Below are 6,377 nucleotides of genomic sequence, written 5' to 3'. Positions count from 1 at the left end.
GAAGATGTATTTAGTGATAAATTTCACTTAAAAAAAGTTTAAATATTTGTGAGTGAAACATTAATTTTACTCGATACACGCTTTAAATAAGTTTACTGGAATCTAATATTTATAAATACTAACACTGAAATGAAAAACTTATACTATTAAATTTAAGTATTATTTATAGCCAAAGTTTCTTGAATTAAAAAACAACAACATTGCATCTTGAAAGGCGTCCAACAGCCGCCGACATGTCAGCCAGGTCAGCATACAAGATAATTTAAGCAAAATACACAAAGGAAAGCAATGCAGAAGATATCCTTAATAAAACGAATTTAAGATTATTTTCGAACGAATTAAGAAAACACCAATCATTTTTTACTTCATCATTAAGATTATTTTCCGTGCACGTGATGTGACCACAAAAAGTTAAATGGAATTCCATCATTTTTACTGTATAGTCCATCTCAAAAATACTTTTCTCATTAAATAAAGATTTTTTACCTCCATAACTAAAACTACTCATATAATATACGTAACAATATTTTATTCTAAACTTCAATTTGACATGTTATAATTCCAATTATTTTGCGCCAGGAAATTAAAATCGGAAGAAAATAAAAAGAAGTTGAACTCTTCATCATAAACAACCAAAAAAGAATAACAAAATAATCAACGCAAAATTTCTATTCGGGCATTACTAGTTCTTTACGTATGAAGTCGCATGATTATTTGCCGTTAATTACCCTTTTGTTGGTATTGAAAATCTAAATTTAATGCGCAATTGACAATTATTAGTATATGATCAAACCAAAATAGTCTTAATTATAAGGCTGACTTTTTTCTCGTCACCTTGACTAAGTATAATCTATCTTAGGTCAAATGGCAACTAACTATCAAAGTTTGTAAAATATTTATTAAAGATTAGGAGTGTGTTTGGTATAACGGATTCCAAGAAAATGTTTTCTTGGAAAACAAGTAGCAATCTTATTCATTTTTCAGTTTTTGGTACGTAAATTACAAAAATAACTTATCAAGAGTATTCATAAATAATTTAGATATAATAAACATGAAGCCATAAACTTTGGAACCAACAACCTTCCGAACCCACAAATTTCATAAACTCTCGAACTGCTAAACTTTCGAAATCGTGAACTTTTGAACTCGTAAACTTTATAATTTCTAAACCCGTAAACTTCCGAACACATAAACCTCCGAACTCATAACTTTGGAACTTATAAAATTTCGAACCTGTAAACCGAAAGATGAAAAATCTAAAACTGAAAATATATAAAAAAAAATATTTTTTTTCCGTGGGAGGCAGGGGCGGGGGGAGGGTGCAAAAACACAAAAAAAAAACGAAATTTGAAATTACAAAAAAAATGTAAAAAAAAAAACTTTTTTTGTGCGAGGTGGGGGAAGGGTGCGTAAAAAACGAAAAAATAAAAATTTAAAAATTACAAAAAAAAAGTAAAAAAAAAATTGTGCGGGGTGGGTGAGTGGGGGGAATAGGGATGGGTGGTGCAGAAAAATAAAAAAGTAGAAATTTGAAATTATAAAACAAAAGTTTAAAAAAAAATTCCTCGGGGGCGTGGGTTAGCAACATAGGTGGTGACGGAAAAAAACGGAAATTTGAAGAAAAAAAAAAGAAGTCTTTTTGGAGAGAGGGGATGGGGTGGGGTAGGCTTGGGGTGGGTTGGCGAAGGTGGGGAAGTTTGAAAAGAAGTTTTGAAAAATATTTTCCCTTCTTTTGATAAGGAAAATAAGTTCATCAGGAAAATATTTTCCAAAATATTTAAACCAACTAAATATGAAAAAATTAGAAAATATTTTCCGAAAAATATTTCCCTTCATACCAAACACACCCTAGAAGTGTGAATTTTCGACAAACTCAAGATTAAAACTGCTCGGGAGTATATTTAAAGGTCACTTTTACACTTACTCCAAAATTTAAAGGTCTATTTTATCATTTACTCTAAAGGTTAAATCGTATAATTAAGAAAATGTGGTGTTCCGGTGAAGTATGCTTTAAAAATTGTAACAATTTAAAATTAATTTTAAAATTTTGAATTGACAGGAGTAACACTAAGAAGGCGTTTGGATTGGCTCATAAAAAGTATCTTTTAAGCAAAAAGTTAAAAATCATAAGTTGGTAATACTCAATTTTTGGCTTTTGGATTATTTTTATACCTTTTTATGCCTAAAAGTAAGTGCTTTTAAGTATTTTTTATCATTGTCAAACACCACATAAACTAAAAAAGTGCTTAAAAGTCAATAAGCACTTAAAATAACCCAATCCAAACACCCTCTAAAACCAACTCTTTCGGCTCTCGAGAAAAAGATTTTAAAAAAATCCAGCTCTTATTGAGACGCTTATTCCATACCTAAATTTGGGGTTTTTTGCATCTATATCCGATTTTGGGATCACAATTGAACCTATACCCACTTTATAAAAAAATTGCAAGCCTACTCACTTTACGATCAACTTCAGACTTATCGAAAAAATTGCACTTCAGATGCATTTAAGGCCAAATAGGTCTTAAGTGCAACCAATGATTTCATGCACTTAAGACCAATAAGGTCTCATTTGTTTGCACTTAATGGAGGTCTGAATCTTAATCATTCAGATCTCAGATGTTAAATGTGTTTGTTTTTAAAGTTTGAATCTTAATTATTCAGATCTTAATCATTAAGTGTGTTTATTTTTTTTACTTCACAACCACTTAATGGGTGTAAATAGGTCTGTATGATTAAGATCTATAACAGAGACTTAATTTCATTAAAGATGCTATCACATATTCATTATTAACTGTCGCCACCGCCTACCGTTATCAATTACCACCATGCCACCACCACTACCATACTCAGCCACCACGTCACCATCATCCTCAATCATAGCCGTCGTCATTATCGACCATCACCACCCACTATCCCCACCACTCTGACCACCATCATTCTCACCCGCAATCAACACTCATCCACCTCAACTACCACAACTAACCACCCCATCACCATCAACAACCACAGCCGGCACCGCCCATCATTATAACCTACCACCACCCGCCCATCACCTTCCTCAGTCATAACTACTACTACTACCACCATCCGCCATTATTAACTATCATCACCCACCACCAACATCCTCAATCATAATCGCCACCACTACCAATCACTACTAGCTACTAGCATGAACCACCATCATCAACCAAAACTACCACCAACCACCGCCTTTAGTCGACATTCACCCGTTAGCCATCACCACCAACAACTATCATATTTTAAAAAACTATATATTTTATTGATAGAATATTAGATTAGTTAGTATTTCATTTGAATTTTATGTTTATTAATTTTCAAATAAAGATAAATTTTATACATTCAGATGTTAAAAATCAAACAGTCTTAATTATTTAGTATATTCATATCTTAATACACATCTTAATATATTCAGATGTGTATTCAGATTCAGATGCCTTAATCTTAATACACATCTTAATATTCAGATGTGTATTCAGATTTAGACGTCTTAATATTAAAAAAACAAATGAGGCATAAGTCTGAAGTGAAAAATTACACTTTAGATGCCTTTAAGGCCAAAAGGCCTGAAGTGCAACAAAAGTTTTCCTACACTTGAGGCCAAATAAATCTAAAGTGAAAATTGCACTTCAGATGCATTTAAGGCCAAATAGGTCTGAAGTGCAACCAATGGTTTCATGCACTTAAGGCCAATACGTGTGAAGTAAAAAATTGCACTTCATATGCACTTAAGGCTAAAAGGTTTGAAGTGCAACAAACGTTTTCCTACACTTAAGGCCAATAAGTGTGAAGAAAAAAATTACATTTCAAATGCACTTAAGGCCAAAAGGTTTGAAGTGCAACTAACGATTCCATGCACTTAAGGCCAAATAAACCTGAATTGCAAATTGCCCGGAACAGAAATTTGTTCTTCGAATTTTAATAATCCATTATACGATTTAATATCTAAATCTACTTCAAATTAGCTCAAATTTAAAACATAACCTCCAAATATCGTCAAGAACAAACCTCAATCATCAAATTGTCAAAACAACAACAAATCTAACGAACCCATTTTCAATTAAGAAAATGAAAAAGAAGAATGTAACGACCCGATCGATTGTTTTGAGCCCTAGCATGTCGTTCGGTGGTTTGAGACCATAAGTAGATTCACTTCAGGTATTATAACTTGTGCGCGTGGTCAGAATTGAAATTCGGGAAGTTCAGAGTTGATTTGGAAAGAAAATTCTCATTTCGGAAGCATTAAGTTCGCAGAATTGACTAAGGTTGGATTTTTGAGTAAACGACCTTGGAATCGGGATTTGAAGGTTCCAGCAGGTTTGTATCATGATTTTGGACTTGAGAATATGTCCGGATCGGATTTGGGATGACCGGGAGCGTTTCGGCGCCTATTGTGGAAAGTTGGCATTTTGGAAGAATTTCACAAATTTGGATTGAAGTTCATTTCAATGTTATCGATGTCCGTTTGGGATTCCGAGGCTGGGAATAGCCTTGTGTGTTGATTCTGGTATTAGGAGCGCGTCCGAATGTGGATGTAGAGGTCCGTAGGTCATTTCAGAGTCATTTGGCGAAAATTAGAAATTTGAAGGTTTGTGAGAAATTTGACCGGGAGTGGACTTTTTGATATTGGGGTCGGATTCTAATTTCTAAAGTTGGAGTAGGTTCGCAATGTTGAATATGACTTGTGTGCAAAATTTGAGGTCCATCAGATGTGATTTGATTGGTCTCGGCATTGAATATAAAAGTTTGAAGTTCTAAAATTTATTAAGATTGAATTGGGTTGCGATTTGTGATTTCGATGTTGTTTGATGTTAATTGGAGACTCGACTAAGTTTGTAATGTGTTTTGGGGCATGTTGGTATAATCGATTGAGGTCATGAGGGCCTTGGGTGGATTCCGGATTGTAAGCGGATCGAGTTGGACTTGGAAGAAGTGCTGAAGCAACTGCCTTCTGGTGTAACCGCACCTGCGAGGTTTTGGTCGCAGAAGCGGCCAGGAGAGGCGCATATGCAATTTTTGTTGGGCAGTGTTGAGACCGCAGTTACGGTTATCTCGCCGAAGAAGCGAGTGCGGAAGGGAAAACGCAGAAGCTGAAGCGGGAACTTGGGGGCATCTCCGCAGAAGAGAAATATTGACGTACCTGCGGAACCGCAAAGGCGGTCAAGTGACCGTAAGTGCGAGAAGTTGCTGGGCAGAAGGTTTCTTTCAGAACGGGGATTTGGCCCATTTTCTTCCATTCTCTCTTGGTTGGGCGATTTTTGGAGAGCTTCAAGTGGGGGTTCTCATCATCTATGCCAAGGTAAGTTATTCATATCCATTGTAAGTTAAATACATGATTTTTATATGGATTCAAGCATGAAAATTTGTAGAAATGAGAATTTTTGTTAGAAAACCTAAAAATTTGGTATTTTTGGAATTTGACCACGAATTTGAGCATGGAATGAGAATAAATTATATATTTGAGTTTGTAATGTTATGGGTAATGATTATCTTCGAATTATTTTGGAATCCGGGCACGTGGGCCCGAGAGTGATTTTATCGACTTTTCGAGCAGGGTTAGATATTGTTATGAATTGATTTGTTATGAGCATTAGAGTATATTTTTATTGGTTTGCGTTGGCTAGTTTTGGAGAGATGGGCATCGATTTGAGGTGTTAGAGCGGCGTTGGAGCCGATTATAGAACTTCGTAGCGAAGTAAGTCTCTTGTCTAACCCTGTGAGGGGGAAATTACCCCTAGATATTGTAATTGAAGTGTGTTACATGTTGTGGGGGCTACGTACGCGCGAGGTGACGATAGCCCGTACGTAGCTACATTCATGTTATTGTCCGGGTCGACTTAGGCTCACATCATGCTACATGTCACGACCTGGATTTTTCACCCCTCGAGAGTCGTGATGGCGCCTACTAATAAAAGCTAGGCAAGCCAATTGTTCAAATTACTTAACATTTTCCATATATTTTAATCCTTTAATAATGGTTAACAAACATCGTATAAACAACAGAATTAAATAAGCGGAAGAGACGAAATGTAACAGTTTAATATTAATACCAATACAATTCCATAAACTAAAAAGCTACCCAGATCTGGTGTTACAATTTACAGACTGTCTAAGAGTACTACGAATAAGGATCCGAAAGATAAATACAAGTTGTTTCAGAAATACATAGAAGAAACAAGATAAAAAGATAGGAGGAGACGCCAGGGCCTGCGGACGCCTGCAGGACTACCTTGGGTCACCTGAATGGATTGAAGATAGCACCCTTACTATGGTCCAAAAGTTGCAGCACCGAGATCTGCACACAGTGCAGAGTGTAGTATCAGCACAACCGACCCCATGTACTGGTAAGTGTCTAGCCT

This window comes from Nicotiana tabacum, chromosome 18, assembly GCF_000715075.1.
Source record: "Nicotiana tabacum cultivar K326 chromosome 18, ASM71507v2, whole genome shotgun sequence".
Lineage (NCBI taxonomy): Eukaryota > Viridiplantae > Streptophyta > Magnoliopsida > Solanales > Solanaceae > Nicotiana > Nicotiana tabacum.
Note: the sequence above shows the minus strand (reverse complement) of the source record.